Source organism: Lytechinus variegatus, chromosome 2 (assembly GCF_018143015.1).
Source record: "Lytechinus variegatus isolate NC3 chromosome 2, Lvar_3.0, whole genome shotgun sequence".
NCBI lineage: Eukaryota > Metazoa > Echinodermata > Echinoidea > Temnopleuroida > Toxopneustidae > Lytechinus > Lytechinus variegatus.
Window position 1 is genome coordinate 67,998,395 of NC_054741.1, and position 25,387 is coordinate 68,023,781.

The window sequence follows — 25,387 nt, forward strand, 5'->3', positions numbered from 1 at the left end:
AAAACCTTCGGTTTTTTTGCTTGTCAAATTTTCCAGAGTAAATAAAATAAGATGAGGGGAAAACTTGGAAAATAAAAATAATCTTTCATGTCACTATATAAAATTTTTGGAATATAGCAATTTTCAGCTCGCACTTCGCGCTCGCATCATTTCTGTAGCAAAAAAGTAAACCTATACTTTTCATGATTAAATAGGTGAATGTAAATGTCCCGCTGTCAGTTCTAAGCCTAAAGAGAACTCGATCCTGCTTCGATTTGCAATCATATTTTCTTGGATATATATCTTGTACTTTATAAAAACAAACGTCCATGAAACTTTTTTTTCAGATCGAAATATCAAAATTTTCAGCTCGTGCTTCGCGCTCTCATCTATTCTTTTAGATACAAATCTTAATCATTGGTACCAAAAATGCTTAAAACATCAAGTTTTCAGGTCAGAATATAAAGAAATTTCAGCTCACTCTCGGCACTCGTACTACCTGTGTAGTGAGATATGTATCCTTAATGACTTATTACAAAAACAGTCCTGAACAGGCACGCTTTTCCTTTCAGTATACAAAAAAAAATCAGCTCGCGCTTCGTGCTCGCATTAATCATGTTAATTTGTTGGTGAGATACGTGTCTGTGTCTCATGAGTCATATATATATATATATATATATATATATATATATATATATATATATATGCATATATATGTGTGTGTGTGTGTATGCGTGAGGGTGTGTGTGTGGGGAGGGTATGTGTTTTGTACGATCGAGCACCTTTGGAACTTTAATGATTTTGCCCCCTTCATCTGAAAAATGGATCGACGCCCCTGCACATGCACACCTGTAGACAGGAAAGAACCCCTCCAATGGCGTACCGAAGGGGGGGGGGGCTTGGGGGCTCTTGCCCCCTACCCCCAAAAAGATAGTAGGAAATAATGGAAAGAAAGAACAAAGTAAAAACACTATTTAAGATTTTATACAACGCTTTTTATATCAACCTTACAGTATTTGTTTAACCGTTTAAACAAGCATATTTAATTTATCGAAGATTAAATATTGAAAATTAAACTTTGTTGCTTAAGATTTAAAAACTTGTTTAAACTGTTCAAACAACTGAAGGCAATTACTGTTAGGTTCAAATAGTAAACTGCGTTGTATAATTCTTTTTTTTTTACTGTGAAGGGTGATTTATGATATTATATTCTGAAAATTTATTACAAATTTAATTTTTGTAATAGAAATGTCGAAATCCATGGTTCAGCCGAAAATTAAAATATAATTAAAGTTGCAACTTTTCATATCCCAGATTCCCGGGACTTAACCGGGATATTGTTTACCTCGCGCTGCTCCGCGTTCCCATTTTGTAATTTTGTTCCTAATTATTAAAAAGAGCATGTAAATATATAAATATATATATATATATATATATATATATATATATGTATATATGTATATATGTATATATGTATATATGTATATTGTGTAAAGAAATTGATGAAGAGAACAATGGTAGGCGTAGCTTAAATCAAGGTTCCCCAGAGCTATCTACCCTTTGGAAAAATTGTGATGCCGAAAAAATGTCTCTGCCGGGAATCGAACCCGGGCCCCCAGCTTTGAACGCCGGTGCCTTAACCACTAGACCACAGAGACGGGTAAGTGGCTAGGCGAGCCTGATCCAATTGACCGTCAGATAGACAGATTTTCGACACCATACCAATTATAATTTCCTTTGTCGGGTGAAGTTGGGTTTTGAACAATGACAAGCCGCCATGCCTCAGCTGGATCAAAGCTATTGCTTTGATACAAAGCTAGTGCTTTGATACAGTACACGTATGGGAGAAAGTATAATGTTTGAAGCTATACATGTACAACAGGTTTGGCAACTCTTTTATTTTAAATATTGTGTAAAGAAATATATATATATATATATATATATATATATGTATATATATATGTATATATATATATATATGTACATATACATGTACATATACATATATATATATATATATATGTATATGTACATATATATATATATATAAATATATATATATATATATATACATTTATAATTCCTTGATTAAGGTCACTTGAACCAAATGTTGTCCGATTTTTATTAAAATCGAACCTGAAAATTTTAGTGACCGATGAATTTCGAGAAATTTAGGATTTAGTTTCGGGGAATTTGTCATGTGGCATGCATAGGGAATGTGGGATATACGGGAACCTTGAAGGCAACACTGCACTGATTTTTTTTTTTGTATTAAGAATTAAGATTTTATTTGTTAGGAACCTAAGTTCATATCCGGGGTTCATATACAAAATATACTACATTGAAAACTCATATAATTAACATTTTCTCTTGTTTTTCGTGTTACGATATTAACCTAATAAAACTCAACGTACTCAAAGATAGTGTCAAATATTCACAACATACGAGATTTTCCAAATACAACCTAGTCGAATTGAAGCCATTAAAATGAGGATTCCATACCACCCCCCCCCCCGCACACACAGACATTGCATGGCCTCATTTCTCAAATATTTAATATCCTTCAACAACATCAGTCTTTGCCCTGGACCCAATACCACAGAAATACAACCACGTACCCCCCTACTCTTTTAAGGAGTTTTAAAAATAGCAAAGAAACAAGAAAAAAAAACACCGAAGCAAAACAAACAACAAACCCCGGGGGGGCCACTTCCCTTCACGAGTGGATACCATGCGCGACCATGGGGTCTTTAAAAGCACCCTAAACACGTAATTTCCATATTCTGAAAATGCACCCCTTAACAAGTATTGGCGTGTGAAGCCCTACCCTTAACAAGTTTTGGAAACAAAACGATACTCTTGGCAAATATTCCCTGAAATGAACCCCTAAACAAGTACAGGACGGTTTTATTATTACGGGTCCTTCGGTCGTCGGCTTCACAGTAGTTTGGTTGAGTACGATCCCACCTTCTACACCTCGCGCAAAACGGACTCTAAACACGAAGTGTTTGGGCAAAAAGGACATCCTTTATAAAACATTTTAATTTTGTTTCATCATCCCCGCAAATTCGACCCTAAACACGTAATTTTCCTAGCGAAATAGATACCCTTTTTTCATTATTTTTGTGTTTTTTACACCCTTATCACGTTACGTACGTAACGTGCCCTATCGTGAAAAAGACATCCTTTTTACGTGTTTTTTTGGTCGCGCATGGTATCCACTCGTCAATGTAAGTGGCCCCTTCGGGCAACAAACCCCATGCCATAGCAACCCAATGGGCCAATTGCATGCATGTCAGCTGCCCTCGACCCTCCCCAATAAATAACCCTACTGCTCCCATGTCCTCCGTCGTCACAACCTAAGTTCACGTTCTACTCGTGCACGTGGGCCGGGGCGGAAAGCCCTTTTTTCTTCCTCTTCTGAATGGTAAAAATGAAAAAAAAAATGAATACATAATACTTTTGTGATATATACTTTTATACCTATATAGCATTCATTTTAATTTTATTCACGTTATTATTATATGCATATCTTATTTATTTTATTCATTTTTATTCTATTTCATTTTCATTATTTAAAATTTATTACATCTTCTTTTTTCTTGGGGAGAGGGGCATATCTACACTACCAAGTACTCGATCCCAACATTCCAAAGGGCCAGGGGGTATTTATTTTATGCCAATTTTCTTTCTTCAAATTCGTCTTCTTTAATACGTTTAGTTTTATTCAATCAAAAGTATTTCTGAATTGTATTTTCTACCACTGAAAACCAAATAGTTCACAAGGATTATACAGTGATAAACAAATTTTTCCTTGAATTCCTTGATCTGCTAATTTTATCCCCCAACCTTGATCGATCGCAAATCCCATGGCTATGGCCCATGCCGCGGCCGGCCCTAACTACTAGCCCTGGCCACCGCGCGCCGCGCCGCGCCGGCGCGCGCCGGGCGGACATATACTTTCGCGCGTCTCACAGAATCACCAGGCCAGTAGTAGGAGTGAGAGGTAAAGTCTAAGACAGGTTGGAAATTTTCATTTTGATGATAAATTTGTTCTTTAATTGTCTGTTACTTGACTAGATAAGATATTTGTTGAAAATTGCATATTCATGTGCTACTTTTAATGAAGTTTAACACCAAGTTCAGTTTCAGATGAGGTTGTGAGAATCAGAAATGAAAGTGTTGAGTTATTGGACATTGCTACTTGTGTCCGCGTGCTTATGCTGTAGTTTGAGGAATCAGGGACAACTCGGACCACGGGACATCTCGGACCGCGGGCCGAGTTGTCCCACCCATTACGAGATTTTTTTTTCACAAGTTTGCGTCTATTTTTCCGTCATTTCAAAATTTCTTGTAAAGATTTTCTAGAGATATAGTCTGATGGTAATGTTCTTCACTTTCTATTACTTTGTTTTTCGCTTAAATAAAAAAAAGTGTAATTTTAGGCGTTTTTTCGACAGCTCGCGATTCCCATACTGCCATAGGCGCGCGTGTATTAACTGTGTCGGTGCTCGGCTCGGCCCCGCTCAATAACTGACTTGATTTTGTGATCATTTCTCCTCAAAGTGCTACTTTTATCGCAGAAGATGGACTTTGTTGTATTCCATTCCCTCCATTTTCTCATCACAAGGATAAAATTTGGTGTATTTGCACGATTTTGTTCAAGTTTTTCATCTTTTTCTCTCTGGTCGCAAGAAGTGAACAACCGATGATCGATGAACGGTCCGCTGCTCTTCATCGTAAATTCTCCGTAGCTCGGCCGCCTAAACTGGCGGGGTGGGATTCAGCCCGAATCCACAATGGAAGTGGGCGTGCACAGTCAAAGAGCTGAGCTTGACTGAGAGCATGGATGGTGAGAGAGAGTGAACTAGAGTTCGAGTTTTTTTTTTATAAATATGTATTTTTCAGTTTTTCTATATTGATTTTCCCTGGTTTCGAGCTCTAAGATTGTAATGATATAATATGCTAGTTTCAATTTCTTTGACTGAGTGTGACTGGTGTGGATGTTTGAGTCGCTCAAAAATATTTTTATGTGGGTGGGGGCTCGGGGCGATTTCACTCTTGCCCCCGAAATGCGAAAAAAAAAATATTTGGGGTGTAGCTGTGTGGGCATGCCGGGCTGAGGCTAGCCATCGATAAAAAAATGTTTTTTTTTTTTGGGGGGGAGTGGCTTAATTTTTCACTTTAAATTTATTATTTTTAGGCCTATTTTTTTTACATTTTATTTTTTATATTGAATTTCCGTGGTGTAGAGTTGAGTTTTAAGTTGCAATAATCAATATGCTTTAATTTCTTTGACTTTGAGTGTGACCGTGGTGTGGATGTTTGAGTCGAACAAAGAATACTATGTGGGTGGGGGCTCGGGGCGATTTCACTCCTGCCCCCGAAATGTGAAAATGTTCTAGGTGTATCTGTGTGGGCATGCCAATTTCATTTTTAATTTTTATATTGAGTTTCCCTTGTGCAGAGAGCCGAGTTTTGGATAGGGTAAAAGGGACGACGATGTGAGGGATGGCGATGATAAGGGGTGGGCCTTGACTCGAGAGGTCATTGAGGGATATAAATAAGAGAGAAGATGACTCTTGATAAGAGGGGTGCATGGAGATGGTGAGAAGGACGAGGATGTGAGGGATGATTATGGGAGGAAATCCGGGGGGGGGGGGACGTGTCCCCCTACCAAAATAGGGGGACACAATATCAAATGTCCACCCTACTAAGGAATTAGAAAATGTAGATTGGAAAACGACACTAGGGAAACTTAGTGTTAGATACAAAGTTCAGTTTTCTAGAATGGGTGAAACAAAAACAACATCACTCCAAAGGAACTGCAAAAATTATTTGATAAAAACAAACCCTCTTCATAGTTGCTATTTGCAATATCGTATTGACGACTCTTCTCCTGTTTTTAAAACCCAGACAAGAATGACTTGTTGTTACCCCCCCCTCCATGTACCTGTCATTTCTTTGTATTTTCCCTCTTTCTTTGTTTTTTTCTATTGATCGATGTTTCAGTGTTGAGTATTGACTTTTTTATTCCAGTAATAGAATATAAATTTAATTGAAATGAGAGTGATGAACATAATGAGAAAGGGAGACAATGATAAGATAAGAATGGAGATAAAATATGATTTGAAAATATTACAATTTACATAATATAACATATATAAAAATATTTCTATTTATTCAAAGTTCATAATTCATTTTTATTCAGGTTTGCATTTTAAATTCAAACAAGTTAATTAAGTGATGCATTTTGGAACAATACTAAATTAAATACATTTTACTTGAATAAACAATAATTGGTAAAAATGCAAAACATAAAACATATTTAATTCAGTATTCTTTCCTCCTGTAAAAATTAAAACTAAAAAAATGGACATAAGTTCTAGTGGCAAATCGAGGGAGGGGGCACATTCGCCCCCCTTAAATAGTACTCAAAAGGCAACTTAGAACCTTTTTTTCTTGTCAATTTTTTCCTGAGAAAAAATTACTGTGATTTGGCAGTAAAGTCCTTTTGTCAAAAATTCCTAGACAAAATGCCCCCCGGCCCTGTAAGGAAATTTTGGATCCGCCCCTGATAATATTTCAAATGGGAATAAGACTGAGTGGCCTAAAACTTGATTAAAAAATATTCTAAGCTGTAGGGCAAGGCTTCAGTCTCCAAGCTCACGACTGTACAAGTACGTCCACTTCCATTGGCAATTCTGGCTGAATTGTATCCCGGCAGCCTGACATCCACCCTTGAGACCAAGAAATGAAATTAAAGAAACTAAACCAGGGAAAAACAAGGAATGGAAAGGGGCACAATGAATTACATCATTTTATTTTAAATCCTGTAAAAAATAAAAATAATTAATAATTTAATTAAAAATCAAGCCCCCAAATAAAACAATTGTTTTATTGATGGCTACACTCAGCCTGACATGCCCACACAGACACCTAGAACATTTTCACATTTCAGAGGCAGAGTGAAATCGCCCCTAGCAACCACCCTCGTAAAAGTATTTTATGTTCGATTCAAACATCCACAACACAGTCAAAGTCAAAGAAATTAAAGCATATTGATTATTGCAACTTAAAACTCAACTCTACACCACGGAAATTCAATTTAAAAAATAAAATGTAAAAAAAAATAGGCCTAAAAATAATATATTTAAAGTGAAAAATTAAACCCCCCCCCCAAAAAAAAAAAAATTTTTTTATTGGCGGCTAGCCTCAACCCAGCATGCCCACACAGCTACACCCCGAATATATTTTTTTTCGCATTTCAGGGGCAAGAGTGAAATCGCCCCGAGCCCCCACCCACGTAAAGATATTTTTGAGCGACTCAAACATCCTCACCAGTCACACTCAGTCAAAGAAATTGAAGCATATTATATCATTACAATCTTAGAGCTCGAAACCAGGGAAAATCAATATAGAAAAAAATTGAAAAATACATATTTACAAAAAAAAAACTCTCACTCAGTCAAGCTCAGCTCTTTGACTGTGCACGCCCACTTCCATTGTGGATTCGGGCTGAATCCCACCCCGCCAGCTGAGGCGGCCGAGCTACGGAGAATTACGATGAAGAGCAGCGGACCGTTCATCGGTTGTTCACTTCTTGCGACCAGAGCTAGAGAGAAAAAGATGAAAAACTTGAAAAAAATCTTGCAAATACACCAAATTTTATCCTTGTGATGAGAAAATGGAGGTAATGGAATACAACAAAGTCCATCTTCTGCGATAAAAGTAGTACTTTGAGGAGAAATGATCACAAAATCAAGTCAGTTATTGAGCGGGGCCGAGCCGAGCACCGACACAGTTAATACACGCGCGCCTATGGGAATCGCGAGCTGTCGAAAAACACCTAAAATTACACTTTTTTTTTATTTCAGCGAAAAAAAGTAATAAAAAGTGAAGAACATTACCATCAGACCATATCTCTAGAAAATCTTTACAAGAAATTGCGAAATGACGGAAAAATAGACGCAAACTTGTGGAAAAAAAATCTCGTAATGGGTGGGACAACTCGGCCCGCGGTCCGAGATGTCCCGTGGTCCGAGTTGTCCCGTCCCCGTCTGAGGTGTGCGTATATGGCGCCGAAACTCCGGCGGTGGAATCATGTAGTTGCAGCGACCTCGAAAAAAGAGGCATGCAAGGCAGCCATGGGCGCATGCTCAATCTGAAAATAAAATCAATGGTGGACTTTTCGTATCAAGCTTAAATTTGTTTCTTGTAATGCCAAAGGTAAATTAAAACAGCAAAGTCAATTTAGAAAGTTCTTCATTTATCTTTTTTAATTTAGTCTTTCTGTCTTGGGCTTGGCTGCTTAATAATGGTGGTAGGGTTACCAAAAGGTCGGCCGATCCAATGAGCAAAAAGCCGAGGTCTATGGGCAAATGAAAAGCCAATTGCAAGTGCGTAAACCGTGCGCATTGCCACCCATCGTCTGTTCTCGAAGGCAAAAATGAGCATTGAAATGCTTTTCCTCAGCAAATTAGTTCATCTTAATCTAAGACTAAGTCGACGACTTAGTTACAAATTTTAGGCTCTGTTAATTGTTTTGTCTATATTAAAGTTGACTAACGACTAATGTGGGATGAAGTGTCTTACCTTATGTGGTATGAAGTGTCTTACCTTATGTGGTATCGAAAGTGATGTTTGGAGGTTAAATCCACGATAATCGTCACGTGCATTCGCTATGGAGAAAAATGCGTGCGATCGCATGCATTATTGCAAGCTCAAGATGGCGCTGTTTAACATGGTCTGGAAATTCATAAAAAATAAACAAAAATCCTTTGAGTTCGCTCGCAAGGAAACAAGTTAAAAAAATTAAAAGATATCGAATAGATTTACTAGATAAATTCGACGTGTTGTTCATGATTAAGGTCTACTTTTATTCGCATAACTATTTCCAAGTTCTGCGCAAATCATATTTCACTAACTTTTCAAAAGTAAGTGGTGCTCACTCAAGCGGAAATATTTTTCAACAATTATATCGTCATTTGCTTTAATGGATCTCTACCAATATTAAAATGTGGAAAAACCTTTAGGATATTGCAAATATATAATTTGACAGGATTTTTTCCAAGTGTTAACTTTTTTTTGATACGCACTGTATAATTGTGTAGGGTTCCAGGCCTGCCAACTTCTCCGGTTTTTCCGGAGTTTCTCCGTTTTTCAGAATTTATAGCGGCCCAAAAGCGGAGAACTCCGTTTTCTTTGTATTTCAGATGATTTTCTTTTTTCTTTGGGAAATGACGCACTATCCGTCTGCCTACGGCTCTCTTTCTCTCTCTCCCTCTGAGTCCTCTCAATGTTACATTTACGTACGTACGCACGTGTGTCGGATCGTACCATAGAGTTATATACTACGCGCGCATACGTGGAGTTCAGAGTTCAATGGATAAGAACGCGTGATGGGCCTGTGCTCCGTGTGTGCATATACGAAGCGCAACAAGCCACGGCCAGCGCGCTATTTATCCGACAGCGATCGTGTGCATTGACATTGGACAGTTCGCCTGCGATCGTGAGGATTCATAGCGCGTGTAGTGCGAATGTAACTCTATGCATACGATGCAGCGCAGCGCTTGTGCCTCCGCTACTATACTACTACCGTTCTGGAATACCGTGTGGGAAATGGATTGTTTCGCCAGCTGAGGGTTTAGAAACGGTAACATTTTAAACTAATATCTGATATTTATATGTGCTTTGTGCTTAGTGAGCTAAATGCTTTGGATTTTACAAGTCTGCCATTTCAGTGCCGATTCTTGCAAACTTTTAGACCCCTGCTGTATTTTTTTTAGTCTGTGAACTGTCATGACTGTGTCAGTGTGTGAATGATCCATGATGCCAAAAGCAAAAGGGCACACTCAAAAGTTTCGCGACGTTTACAAGCTAAATTTCCCTGTATGACGTCATCTAGTACAAGGGAAGAACAATTTGCATTTTGTCGAATATGTAGATGAGACATTAAAGTTGCACATGGGGGAATAAGAGACCTTGATAACCATGTTTTAACAATTAAACATCTACAAAATGAAGAAGCTGAGAAGAAGGCAGCCCTAACTTCAAACAAAATAACTACCTTTTTCCCCTCTTCATCATCAGAAAACATTGCAACAATAAGTGCAGAAGTGAAATTTACTGACTTCTTAGTAGAGCACAGTTTGCCATTGGCAGCAGCAGATCATGCAGGGCCCTTATTCCGTCAGATGTTCCCTGATTCCAAAATTGCCAAAGAATACAGTTGTGCCAGAACCAAGACCTCACACATTATCGGTCACCTCGCAGATTGTGATTCATCTAATCTTAGAAGGCTTGTTTTTAAGGTGAAATTTCCTAAATGTCCTCCAGCTTCAAGGGGGCTCCGCCCCCTTGCACCCCCGACAGGGCCTTGCCCCTGGACCCCACAAGGGGCCCTAAGGCGGGACCCTTGACCCCCGCCGTTGGGAGTTTGGCTTTCCGCGCGATTCATGGACTCCTTTTTTCCATTTTCAAATGTTGGCAGGTCTGGGGTTCATGTCAATTAATGATCTGGAAATTGACCCAGACTTTTGCCCCCCAAAATCATGCGTTTCAGGAATCTTATACTATATGTCAGGTGTTATAATGCTTGCAATACCAACATTGGGTTTTCTTTGCCTCGTACATCAGAATTTATAAGTTATTAACATTTTAAAAGGAATTGATGGTACATGTAGGTACATAAACAATTCAAAGGAAAAGTAACAATTGAAATGTAAGTTACACAATTTGCTTACCAGGCTCTTATTACAATGATCTGCCAAGTGATGACATGTAAAGGGACAGTGTCTATAGGTTCAGGAGTAAAGACTAAAACAAGTTTGCAGATGCTGTATGTACAAACATACATAAATTTATATGACTACTGCAGCTTCATGAAAGAAGTTTCGAAAGTGCAATTGCACACATGATATCCACATGGTCTGTGTTTGATAGTTTAAAGCCATGGCGGGTTTCGATGAGTTCAAAGCCAAAATAAAGTATGCAGTCCTTTGGTATGATAGCATGTGAGGTCATGGTTGTGTCCATTTGACCATTTTACAGACACTTATTGTTTAATGTCAGTGTGTGTATTTAGTGAAATATGTACAGTATACATGAATGAGTAATAAGACATCAGTGAAGATGTACAAACTTGGTGCTTTTAAGAAAATAATGCTAAACCTAAAATTTGTAACACATTTTCTGGATGTTTGAAGGTCATTGACCTTTGTCAGTTAATAATTTGGATGATTTGCCTTAATACTGAGCAGTACTTTCATCCCCTCAGAATTGTAGGAAGTGCTTTTTTGTAATTGATGCAAGTTTAGTGCTAACAATAACTCATTCAAATATGTGTCAATCTGGAAGAAATGTCAAAATTAAGACATTGCAAATTTATCAGATTTTTATGTTTCAACCTTTAAGGTCTATCATGACATGGCCAAACCTACTTTTCAATCATTAGACAGTAAAGTAGAGTATGTTAGCTTTAATTTGATACCAAGTTTGTAGGTTTAGGCCAAGTTTTGACAAAAATATTGATGTTTTCTTAAAAATTGCACCAAAAATTGTGTTTTCCCATTGACTTTGTACAGGCGGCGCCGCTTCCGGGAGCGCCGCTTCCGGCACCACCCCTCATCACCTCTGGTGTCCTGACTTTTGAGAGCTATAACTCAAGTTCTATAAAGTCTACAGCAATGAAACTTTCCAGGCTATTGCCTTATTAATTCAGCTTTAAAATGATACTAAATTTGTTGGCATAGCCTCTATGGTTTTGAAAATAATTAAGAATTACTATAGCACGAAGCCAAAGTTTGTAACAGCACCACCCTTTTTGGGGGGCGAGCTCATGACGTATGACCAGCTTTTATCAATGTTGCCAAAATTTGTGAAACTTTGCCAAAAATACAAGCTTCAGATTGGTTATTGCGCAATGATTGGGAATTTCCATATTGCTGCAATCAATGTTCTGTCTTCAGATATACACTGACTGGCACTACTTGTGGGTTCGGTCAATTTTGTCACAAAATATAAAGCTTACTCCATGGCATCGTTTGTGTGTGGATCATCCAACATTTTAATGGTTTTCTATTTTCAGATTCTTGTGTATTTCCATCAACACATTCTATGATTCAATAGTAGCATAAACATTAACTAGCATTCAGTGTGCACCCCGGGGCGGGGTGTGCACTCAGTACATGTAAGTACAACAAAATTTGCTCTTTCATGTGATTTTTGCACTGGTCAGCTAGAGGGGATTATACGATGCCCTTGGGTCTTGCTGCAATGGGCTGGTTGAGGTCAATAGATCTATTTTCTATTTCAGGCATGGTTTTTGTTCATTTCATCAACTAGAGTGCATGCTTTGTAACAGTTAAAGGGAAAATTCACCCTGGTGTAAAACTAGTTGTAATAAAAACAAAGCAAAAAATAAATCTAAAGCAGGGTGCTATGACTTTTTAGATGCGCTTGCCCGGTCTGGCAAGTAAATATTTGAATAGTTGGAATAAACATGTACTTGGGTCAATCCATGTCAAATCAACAGATGCTTGTCACCCGACCCCCTTCGATTTTCTTTAAACTCGCACCAAATGTTCACCCAAGTGTCTGACGGAAAAATCTGAAATATTTTGCCCCAAGGTCAAACGGTTGCTAAGATACGGCCTCCCTTAGCAACCAATGCGTTGCCAAACAACCAGGTTTTTAAAAAATTTGCTATTTTTGATCGACTGCTGCAACCAAGTTTGATGAGGGAGAGTGCTTATTTTCTGGAAATTGGAAGAACTTTTTAGTCTTAACATGCACAGTATATTACGGCAGGGATCTGACCAGCCGTTATTGCGCACGAGGTTGCCGAAAATGGTGTTAAGCATCCAAGTCAGTGATTTCGGGTGCATGTTTGGAAGCTCATAACTTCCAAATTCAATTAGCTTCTAGCCCAATATCATGCATATTTGAAGACTATCACTTGCTGAACAGACCTACAAAAATTGGCCCAAACGTGCGCGTTGATTTCTTGTAGGGCGCCCTCAAAGTTGGATTTTTTCTAAAAGTTGCCAAGTTCAAGGTCACGGATCCCCCCTCGTCCCTTCAAGGAACAACACCAATTTCTGTATACTGATAGACAATTACCTATATTTTCATGGGATACTTAAAATTTTTTGTGACCGAAATGTTTAATAGCTCGTTTACGCATTCGAAAATGGTCATAAACACCCCAAACCAATGCAAAACGATACATACAGGTTTATCAGCACACTTCACATTGCAATAAATCAGAAATGAAAAGCCAACAAACACTGGTATTTTCTGTAATGGTAGTCTGTAATTAATACTAAAAGGATATGCATCACAAATAGTTTGACTTATTGGCAATGACCTTCAAAATACAGCTGAAAATCATAAACAATAAATCAGGTCAATTTTCCATGATTATAGGGCACTAAACTGTATTTACACATACTTTCATTTGTGTGTCATTTCAAAACAAATGATGATTTTAAGTTGATAGTTGCAAATCCTGTTCCTTTCAAGTTGTATTTTAATATCCAAATAATACATAAAGTCACATCTTTATCTTTTGACCTTGACATTGATCTAAAAATAGCTGATAATGCCTTAAAATTAGCATATTAACAACACCCGTGAGTTTTACAACACATTTCAGAATTGATTTTCTCACAGACTAAAAGCCTGATCATATTGATATTTGCAGTACTGGTAGTCCATAATGATTTTCTCACAGACTAAAAGCCTGATCATATTGATATTTGCAGTACTGGTAGTCCATAATGAGTACTTGGATGATCTCTTATTAATTCATTCTTTTTCACACCACAATGAACTTGAAAAAATGGCTGAAATTCACCCAAAATCTTTAATCCGCCAATATCCCACCATTAAAGGTTGTTTACACCGACTTTCACTTATGTGTCATTTCAACACAAATGATGATTTTAGGCTGATAATTGCAAATCTTGTTCCTTTTAGGTTGTATTTTAATATCCAAATGATACATAAAGTCACATCTTTATCTTTTGACCTTGACATTGATCTAAAAATAGCTGTATATGCCTTAAAATTAGCATATTTACAACACCCGTGAGTTTTACAACACATTTCAGAATTGATTTTCTCACAGACTAAAAGCCTGATCATGTTGATATTTGCAGTACTGGTAGTCCATAATGAGTACTTGGATGATCTCTTATTAATTCATTCTTTTTCACAACACAATGACCTTGAAAAAATGGCTGAAATTCACCCAAAATCTTTAATCCGCCAATATCCCACCATTAAAGGTTGTTTACACCGACTTTCACTTATGTGTCATTTCAACACAAATGATGATTTTAGGCTGATAATTGCAAATCTTGTTCCTTTTAGGTTGTATTTTAATATCCAAATGATACATAAAGTCACATCTTTATCTTTTGACCTTGACATTGATCTAAAAATAGCTGAAAATGCCTTAAAATTAGCATATTCACAAACCCGTGAGTTTTACAACACATTTCAGAATTGATTTTCTCACAGACTAAAAGCCTGTGACTGATGTGACTTTATGTATTATTTGGATATTAAAATACAACCTCAAAGGAACAAGATTTGCAATTATCAGCTTAAAATCATCATTTGTGTTGAAATGACACATAAGTGAAAGTTGGTGTAAACAACCTTTAACGATGGGATATTGGTGGATTAAAGATTTTGGGTGAATTTCAGCCATCTTTTCAAGGTGATTGTGTTGTAAAAAAATTAATTAATATTAGATCATCCAAGTACTCATTATGGACTACCAATACTGCAAATATCAGCATGATCGGCCTTTTTAGTCTTTTAGTCTTAGAACTTGGCAACTTTTAGAAAAAATCCAACTTTGAGGGCGCCCTACAAGAAATCGACGCGCACACTTGGGCCAATTTTTTGTAGGTCTGTTCAGCAAGTGATAGTCTTCAAATATGCATGATATTGGGCTAGAAGCTAATTGAATTTGGAAGTTATGAGCTTCCAAACATGCACCCGAAATCACTGACTTGGATGCTCAACACCATTTTCGGCGACCTCGTGCGCAATAACGGCTGGTCAGATCCGTGCCGTAATATACTGTGCATGTTAGGACTAAAAAGTTCTTCCAATTTCTAGAAAATAAGCACTCTACCTCATCAAACTTGGTTGCAGCAGTCGATCAAAAATAGCAAATTTTTTTAAAACTTGGTTGTTTGGCCATGCATTGGTTGCTAAGGGAGGCCGTATCTTAGCAACCGTTTGACCTTGGGGCAAAATATTTCAGATTTTTCCGTCAGACATTTGGGGGAACATTTGGTGCGAGTTTAAAGAAAATCGAAGGGGGTCGGGTGACAAATTGTCTGAAAATTGGTTGATTTGACGTGGATTGACCCACTTGCCCAAAAATATCTTTATAATATAAACAGTTTTACCTCTTCAAAAGAAAGTTTTGCAGTTTTAAAACCATTGACTTTTTTTCTCTCGTTTGACATGAACTGATCTACCTTGTTATTGCATTACTTTTTCCAAAGTGATTTTATCTTGCCTGCCATGACCCAAATTAGGGTAAATATCATATATCGACCCTAATTTTGGTCATTCTTCTGCAGGGTAGGAATTAGTTTTTGTCTCACCTGCGAAGCAAAGTGAGACTATAGGCGCCTCTTTTCCGACGGCGGCAGCGGCGGCGTCAACATCAAATCTTAACCTGAGGTTAAGTTTTTGAAATGACGTCATAACTTAGAAAGTATATGGACCTAGTTAATAAAACTTGGCCATAAGGTTAATCAAGTATTACTTAACATCCTATTAGAGTTTCATGTCACATAACCAAGGCCAAAGGTCATTTAGGGTCAATGAACTTAGACCATGTTGGAGGAATCAACATAGAAATCTTAAAGATAAATTCCAGTTTTGGTAACGATCTCAAAATGACTTTTTACAGAATCTAATATAATGACCACCCAAGTGTCTGTTTTTATGAATAAAAAATATGTGCCAAAGGATTCTGGAAGAAATTGTGTAATTGCTGAGAAATAAGCAAAATAAGTGCGGATTTGGTCACTGCCGTCGGGTCTTTATTTAAGCAATATTAACCCACGTGTGCCTATCTGTGTTGGTGCATCTTCAGTGTGATCATTTTTCAGTGTAGGTTTCAAGATTTCACAAAGTTCAGTTTATGTAACTGTACCAGATCTAGATCCTCGATGATATACTGACGATTCAGTCTGGTTTTACAGACTTTCTCATGAAATCAGTGTTTACTGCAACTACTGGAATTTCTCTTTAACCTGAGGTTAAGTTTTTGAAATGTCATCATAACTTAGAAAATATATGGATCTGATTCATGAAACTTGGACATAATAGTAATCAAGCATCACTGAACATTTTGTGCAAGTTTCAGGTCTCATGATTAAGGTCAAAGGTCATTTAGGGTCAATGAACTTTGGCCGAATCGGGGTATTTGTTGAATTACCATCATAACTTTGAAAGTTTATTGGTCTAGTTCATTAAACTTGGACATTAGAGTAATCAAGTATCACTGAACATCCTCTGCGCGTTTCAGGTCACATGACCAAGGTCAAAGGTCAATGAACTTTGGCAGAATTTGGTGTATCTGTTGAATTACCATCATAAATTTGAAAGTTTATGGATCTGATTCATGAAACTTGTACATAAGAGTAATCAAGTATAACTGAACATCCTGTTCGAGTTTCAGGTCACATGATCAAGGTCATAGGTCATGTAAGGTCGATGAACTTTGGCCATGTTGGGGTTTTTTGTTGAATAACCATCATATCTCTGTAAGTTTATAAGTAAGTAAGTAAGTTTGTAAGTAAGTATGTCTAGTTCATAAAAAGTGAACATAAGAGTAACCATGTATCACTGAACATCTTGTGCGAGTTAGAGTAGTATTCAAAGTCAGCACTGCTGCTATATTGAACCGCGTGATGCAGGTGAGACGGCCAGAGGCATTCCACTTGTTTTTTGGGGGGGCTACTTTTTGTCTCACCTGCATAGCAGAGTGAGACTATAGGCGCCGCTTTTCCGGAGGCGGCGGCGGCGTCAATATCAAATCTTAACCTTAGGTTAAGTTTTTGAAATGACATAACTTAGAAAATTATATGGACCTAGTTCATGAAACTTGGCCATAAAGTTAATCAAGTATTACTGAACATCCTATTAGAGTTTCATGTCACATGACCAAGGTCAAAGGTCATTTAGGGTCAATGAACTTAGACCATGTTGGGGGAATCAACATCAAAATCTTAACCTGAGGTTAAGTTTTTGAAATGTCATCATAACTTAGAAAATATATGTACTTAGTTCATTAAACTTGGACATAAGCAGGCCTCTACAAAAAAATTTTTCGTCACTTGCCCTGTTGGGCAAGTGATGAAAAAATTTGCTTGCCCGATAGAAAAAACTGCTTGCCCAATTTTTTAAATAATTTTTTTCATTATGACGGCACTACTCTTATTTTTATTAAGGTATACAAAATAACAATTGAGAATCATGTCCAGTATAAAAGAACACACATTGAAAAGGATATTTTCAGCAACGTAGGCCTGAGTCTTTACGTTTATTTTGGAGAAAAAATCGATATTTTATGGGTATTTAAGGTTTTAAAAAACCCTTCAACAAAAGTTGCTAAAATTTCATATTTTGCATCTTTAAATCCATGAAATGGCTACCTGCATACCATATTTCCTTAGAATTGCTTTCATTTATAGTTGGAAACTATAAAGAAAGCCAGTGAAAAATGTTCAGCTCTTTATTGACTCGGAAAAAATTATTTTATCATCAAAAGTGGAGTGGCTTATTTTCCATATTTCCTTGATTTAAAAAAAAAAAAATTAGTTGGAAACCATCAAGTCTTTTCTTCATCATTTTATGATGTTCCACTCAATCAATAATTTTATCTACATGTTTTCACATGCTACTTTTTTTTTCTATTTTGAGGAATACCTGTTCACTTATTAATGAATTATTACTAACATTGTTTAATATTGTATGATTTTTTTCACTATGCTTAGAATCGTGGGTGTGTGTGTGTGTGGGTGTGACTGTGAGTTGAACTTGAGTTGATATAAATGAATTCAATATCTGATTTCTACTTCGCCTATTCCAGTACAATAACCTGTACTCGGCCATGTAATAAAGGCCCACATACCCTAACTTTTCCTGAAGTTCTTTGAAAACGCAGACTTCTACGAAAATTGCATTTCTCTATGGGGGAGTCTAAATTTGGTGAGAATGTATTCATTAATAACTTAAATATACATGACAATGAAGAAATCATCAAACTTTATAGGAAATTTTGAATAATATACCCGAAATGTAAACTCTGTCTGAAACAGAAAATCACCATCATTGAGGCCTTTACTGAGCGAATTGTCCCCCAGAGCTCTGGCAGAGAGACAGAGCTCAGACTGGCTAGCTAGTATGCGCACGTGTGTGAGCCTCCCGCCGGCCTTGTAAAATAGATGGAGCTTTGTTTGGTGATTTATTGTCTGATATTTACCTCATCCCCTCAAAAAGGGAAACAAATGAATTTTAAGTTATAATTAACAAATACGCAAGTTATTTTGGATGTTAATACTAAATAGGCCGTTTTGAAAAGCAAAGCCGAATGACAACTCACCAATGCGAGGTTACTAGACTCTGTGATTTATTTCCTGTGTAATTCTAATTATTTTATCACAGAATCGTGATATCGGAAGGAGGGAAAATGTGCATTAGAAATTGCACATGGTGGTAGTCATAATGGACCCCTATACTACATTCAACTGTTTCCCGGCCATTGCGTTGATTTTTTTCATACCTGCTGGTACCATGTATGGAAATACGTGGTACAGAAAAAATAACGCAATTTCGGAATTTGAAACTGCGCTACTCGCTATTTTTTAGGCTTATTCATGATTTTGAGTGTGGATTTTGGATGATTTATGGAAAAACGAGGTACGGTACAAAAAAAAGACGCAACAACCACTTGCCCGATCGGGCAATTGACTTTGAGAAGTGCTTGCCCGCACGTCATTTTCACTTGCCCCGGGCAAGCGGGTTTGTCGCGCCCTGCATAAGGTTAATCAAGTATCACCAAACATCTTGCTTGAGTTTCACGTCACATGACCAAGGTCAAAGGTAATTTAGGGTCAATGAACTTTGGCCGATTTGGGGGTATCTGTTGAATTACAATCAAAACTTTAAAAGTTTTTGGATCTGATTCATGAAACTTAGACATAATTGTAATCAAGTATCACTTAACATCCTGTGCAAGTTTCAGGTCACATGATCAAGGTCAAAGGTCATTTAGCATCAATGAACTTTGGCCGAATAGGGGGTATTTGTTGAATTACCATCATAACTTTAAAAGTATGTTGGTCTAGTTCATAAAACTCGGACACAAGAGTAATCAAGTATCACTGAATATCCTGTGCAAGTTTCAGGTCACATGATCAAGGTCAAAGGTCATGTGAGGTCATTGAACTTTGGCCACATTCGTTGTATTTGTTGAATTACCATCCTATCTCTGTAAAATGTATTGGTCTAGTTCATAAAACGTGAAAATAAGAGTAACCAAGTATCACTGAACATCTTGCGCGAGTTGTAGTTTTCAAAGTCTGCACTGCTGCTATGTTGAATCGCTTGATGCAGGTGAGACGGCCAGAGGCATTCCACTTGTTTTATACTGGGGCTACCACTGAAAATCTTGAGGCTATTTTCTAATTCATTGAGCTATTTTTTTTAATTGCATATCAGCAATTACCATTTGACATTCTGATACTCACTGTGACACCTAAAACTTCAAAAAGCTCAGAACATTATTTCTTTTATTTCTTGATGTTTTTGGTGCCCTCCGTAAAAGGGTCCTTAACAGAGCCGAACTTCTTCCGCCCGCCAGCTACCTTTGGTGAGGGGAATGTCCTACAGGCCCTGCAATAAACAAGAGTAATCCCAAAGTCGCCTTCAGCTTCACGTCTTTAGATTCAAGCCAATCGAGGCCCCAAGACTTAATTGTCGATTGTCTCTACTTTTTTTGCTTATCCTCAACAGTATCTCGATTTGGAGAGGCAGCTGGCTCTGGCCGTTTGGCAGAGCCAATTTGAACTCGAATTAGATCGCACTCCGACTCGACGATGTCGATAATCAGCCCTGTCACAATCACCAGCTGATCGCATACAATTCTGCACATGCCTAGTACACACAATATACCGTACGATGCACGTGGTCTTGTTACCAGCTGTGCAGTCTAATCGTTCACGCGTACATGTACATAAGCCATGCGGCAAGTGCGTCAACAATTCTAAAAACCCTGTGCTAAAGACTATGCGTACTCCGCATCCCATATTGCATTGCGCGTTTATTTATAATCGCGAAGCTTCCCATGTTACGGAAGGCTCGGATATTGCATCGACAGTTTAACTTAAAGCAGGCAAGGGCGATAAAAAAGATGCGCTTGCTCCACCGCCGGAGAACGTAACTATGTGAAGTATTTTTTACATCGTCGATGGTATTGTATTGGGGCGATTCTGAAATAGTCTACCCAAAGCATAGGGTTTGGAGAATTTTTAGGAGCGATATGGGCTGTCATGGGGACAAAATCGCCCTTCGCCCCCCGCGTAATTCCGACGCTGTTATTCTGTGGGAATTTTGCTTTCTACTGTGTGAATTGTGTTTGCCAATTTGGGCAAGTAATTTTTGTCTTTACTTCGGAACACTTTCCCGACTCTAACTTTTACTTGCCCCTGGCAATCAGGGAAGTGCCTATGTATCAAATGAGTGGAAAGTAATCCCCCAGACAAAATACAATGCACACTGTTGTTTTCCAAAGCCAGTATTGCTGTTATTAAAGAGAAAATGAATTTTTATGACTGTATAGATAATTGATACAATTGCAAGAAAACATGTCTGTTTGAGTGGCAGTGTTTTATACGGGATGGGGGGGGGGGCAGATTTTCCAGCTTTTGAACATTGGGAAAAAAAGTAATGTTATTTAATAATAATAATATATGTGATTTGTAATGCGCCAAATCCACTCTGCAGAGTGCCCAAGGCGCAGTGAAAGAAGAAAGAAATAACGAAAGAGAAAATTACAAATATAATAGATTTAGGAACAATTAAGAGTAGGAAGCATTGAATAGACGAGTTTCTGTGGGTGTGTTGAAACTTTTTCAGACAATATGTTTTATTCCTCATTAAACAGGGGACTTGATCTGCAAATTTATTAATTTCAATTTCAACAAGGTTATCAAAAAACTTGATTACCTGTATATATTACATTTCAGGTGAGTACTTGTTAAGGTTGGGTAATGTATTGAAGTATACTTGCTAACATGGATCATAATAGAATTTTTGACTTGATTTGTTTTGTCATATGTGAAAAGCTTCCCCATATTTTGAAGTAAAAACAAATCAATGAATTCTAATTTAAAAAAAAAAAAAACTATTGCATTATATAACAGAAATATTATTTCAGACTTCTAAAAAAGAACAATTTTATATTTAAAACATTGGTCAGCTGCACGTATATGATGTCGCAAATTAAAAACTAATAAGTCGGATCCATTTTCTGTATCTTTGATGGATTTTCCTGTGAACTTCACCAGTATTTTCTATTGATTTTTTTCTGATATACAACAATCTTTTTTAAACTTGTCTTCTGGTGAACTTCCCCTTTAACTTTTTTTTCTTCTTTGGGCTGGGGGTGACTTACCCATTGATTTTAAGATTGATGATGTTTGAGAGGAACATTATGTTCCTCCTATTGAGCCTATGGTATACCAGCAAAACCCATGCCATTGTCATTGATGTCAGTTAGCTCCCTGCCTTTGATCACTTACTAAAGACCCTGGACAATTACCAGAACAATAGCTTCTCTCTTCAGACCCTTTCTGAGGATTAAGATTTTTCCAAGTAAAAATAGGCTGTAAGCATCATGCACACACAAACACCTCATCATACCAAGGAGATATCTCCTTGATCATACAATCCTTGCCTTTCAACACAGACACACAAACTTCTCACACACACAACCACTGCATACTGTATTCCAATCCCAATCATCACACAGAAGCACATGGTTGATGTACATATATACTAGTACACATTTCACCAGTAGCACAGACATGTGCAAGTACATAGTGGTTGTGATATCTATGGCATGATGACTTGGCTTTGACCTGGTTGAAAGCTCCATCCCTCTTAGTTTCAAGTAACCTTCAAACTGTTTACAGTTTGTTTGTTCTGGTTTCCATCTGAGATTATTTAAGACCACTTACCTTAAAGAATAAATGTGAGTATGCCTTAGATGAGATGAGTTAAACTATTGTGCATTGTCTTGACTCTTGTCAATAAAAAGTTTATTTAATTTAAAACTGTAAGAAGGCCATCATCAACAGGCAGAGTTTTCGGATCTGGCAAAATATCCTGATCTGAACAATCTCAAGATGTAATGGAGACGCAATCATCAGGATATAGAGACGCCAAGTTCAAAGACCAGCTATGCGTGAGATTTCCTGTGAATCTGAGTGAGATCACAGACATTGTGTACAATGTATATGGGGATAGACTGTGATACTGATTGCATGAGACAGAGATTTGAGGGGATGAGATTTGGTAGCTCTGAGGATAGTTGCTGGATTAATCTTGACATTGCAATCTGAAGTGAAGTTATAATTATTTGCAAAATAGCATGCTATTTACGAATTATCCCCTTGCAGAAGCAGATCATGCACCCTGGATTATCCATGCCTAGCTTGAGCACGAATTGTTCTTGTGCTCGTGGAGATCATGGAGATGGGGTGTCTTCTTGTGCTCGTGGAGATGGGGTGTCTTGAATCTCGAGATTAAATGAGAAGAGGGCCAATCGGGCCAAAATCTCGAGATCGAGCTAGCTCGGGCTGGTGCAGCGCCATCTGAGTGTGTTATTTTTTTCTGTATATAATATCAGTCTGTTGTCAGGTTTGTTGAAGATAAGATACAGCTAGTTCAATTCACATTTACTTCATTCTCTGTTGAAAAATATACTTCATACTTAAGATTCAGTCCTGGATGCCGGATCTGCTGTTCCTCTACATGTATGTCCAGCACCTGGCATGCCTGGTGATGAACAAACAGTGAGATCTGAAGAATATACAAATTGATTGACCAGCAAAGGTGGAAGAGAAAATGATATGGAGAATATGGAGAACTGCAACTGGTTGTGAAGGTCGATGGATAAAATTGTTGAATCATCTGACTTAGACTAAAGATCACATGCTGTAGAGATTTCATGCAATCTTGTATGGGAAATGTACCCAGTATCACCCTGGCCTGGCAGTTTTAATTTGTCCATTTTGGAGTTCTCTTGGGTGGATAATTTATACTGTATTTTAATGGGTTTTATTCAAAATATAGCCTTTTTTAAAAGATCTTGATACTTCACAATGATTTTTAAGATTATTTTCTATTCATTTGTGTAAAACTTTTAAAAACTAAGAATGAAATGAAGAGTTTCTAATCAAAATACACAGTGATGGGGAGAGAGAAAAAAACCCAGCATCTTGAGTGTTCTGAATGAAGAGACCAAAAAAAAAAGTGACTTGTTAAACAAGTTAATTTTTTTATTCGTTTTTAGCAATAAATCTGGATGATTCCACAAATGGCTAAAATGCCATGTACATGTATTCATAACTTGATACTAAAAAGAAAAAAAAATTATAAAAAGCCATCCATGTTATACTTTTATTTCTTCATGGAACATTGCTTTATTTTCATCAATGATTACTCCACCACTGATAAGTGCTGAAGCGCATAGTATGGGAGGCATTCGCCAAGGACCAGCAAAAATTAAAAAATGTACACTGTGATCTATTAACCATTCTCACTCACTTGTATTATGCTTTATGTATCTAGTATTTGGCTTCCAAGAACAATTTCAGCGCGAATAGTAAAGGACAGTTTTTGCCAACAAGCAGCCATTCTTCAATTCCCTCTTTCAAACTAATGTGTATTTTGACAATATTAGCATTTCCATGCGTGCACTTCTAAGTAACATTCTAGTGAGAGAAAGTTTCCAGTCTGATAGTGGAGCCTTTCATGGTAATGTTGCGCACATGTGATACAGAGCTAAATTTTTCCTCTGAAGAACAGAAGTGTGCAGGAGAGCTTTTTGCGATAGTTAAAGGACAAGTCCACCCCAACAAAAACTTGATTTGAATAAAAAGAGAAAAATTCAACAAGCATAACACTGAAAATTTCATCAAAATCGGATGTAAAATAAGAAAGTTATGACATTTCAAAGTTTTGCTTCATTTCACAAAACAAGTTATATGAACGAGCCAGTTACATCCAAATGAGAGAGTGGATGATGTCACTATTTCTTTTTAGGTGGTCTGTCTATGACAGATCGCCTATTGTTTTCGTCAGAATTTTCTTTATTTCTTTCTTTATTCTTGGCACCTATGTTTGTCGCCAACTTTTCTTGGAATTGGCTAATCAATTTGACTGATTTTTCTGTCATATATAGAATCTATCATAGAGACGACATACTTCGCTTTTCAAGGTCATATGGTCATGATGACGTCATCTACGTGCCATTTTGTAAAATTCTTCATTTGATCATATCTTCATTATCAATTATCAAAAATTAACAATATTTACATGACATTAACTTCTGGTCAAAGGTCAACTGTCAAAGTCATCAAAGGTCATGTAAAGGTCATGACGTGCGCGTACGCGTGCGTCAAAGGTAAAAAATTCTCCAAATGGCCTATAAAATTTTTTGGGTACGTTTCAGGTCATTTTAGCATTTCCAAAATTTGTGCATGCGCAGATATGTGTGCGCGTTTCCGCGTGTAACGCCTTAACGCAACGCAGAAACACCGTTTTTTTTTTATATCATTGAATTGATAATGAAATTCTGAGCAATTTGATACCTTGATCAACCTACGAGTATTAATAACGAAATTAACACCTGTTAAAGTTAGCAGCACGTGTGCGCGCGAGCTCTCACTATAGGCCATATATGTGCAAAAATATGCCTATTGAAAATTCACTGTCGCTCTTTAAATAGTCCGTTGACCCCCAATTTTTTTCATATATCGATAGAGTATGAGTTGTAGATTTCATTTCATGTCACCAGTGTCCCTCAATTTGATCATGACGTCATCAAAATGGCATCGGAAATCAAAATATCCGTTGCCTTGTTATGACGTCATAATAATTATGCAAATTATGCTCTAATTCCGTGAATATTGGTCAATTTTCGCCCAATTTTCGATATGTTGTAGCTTAGGTCTTACTCTTCATGAATTATTGCCTTTATTTTTCATTTTAATAAACGGATCATCCTGAAAAATTGCAAATAGTAAAGGCATGTCATTTTTCCTCATTTTGCGTGTAATCTCTATGGGACATGACTTTTTCT

General features: G+C 37.2%; 1 protein-coding gene across 3 annotated transcripts in view; it reads left to right on the forward strand.

Moving 5' to 3' along the window:
- The first annotated feature begins 3,905 nt into the window (after positions 1-3,905).
- Positions 3,906-25,387, forward strand: part of LOC121408762 (piwi-like protein 1) — a 57,835-nt gene continuing 36,353 nt past the window's right edge. The window contains exon 1 of one of the 3 annotated variants that reach the window (XM_041600390.1): positions 3,906-3,985. The gene's annotated coding sequence lies outside the window, so the exon portion shown is untranslated. Of the gene's footprint in view, positions 4,002-22,022; positions 22,274-25,387 lie in introns of those variants that run through there. The other 2 variants (XM_041600391.1, XM_041600389.1) reach the window with 2 other exon arrangements.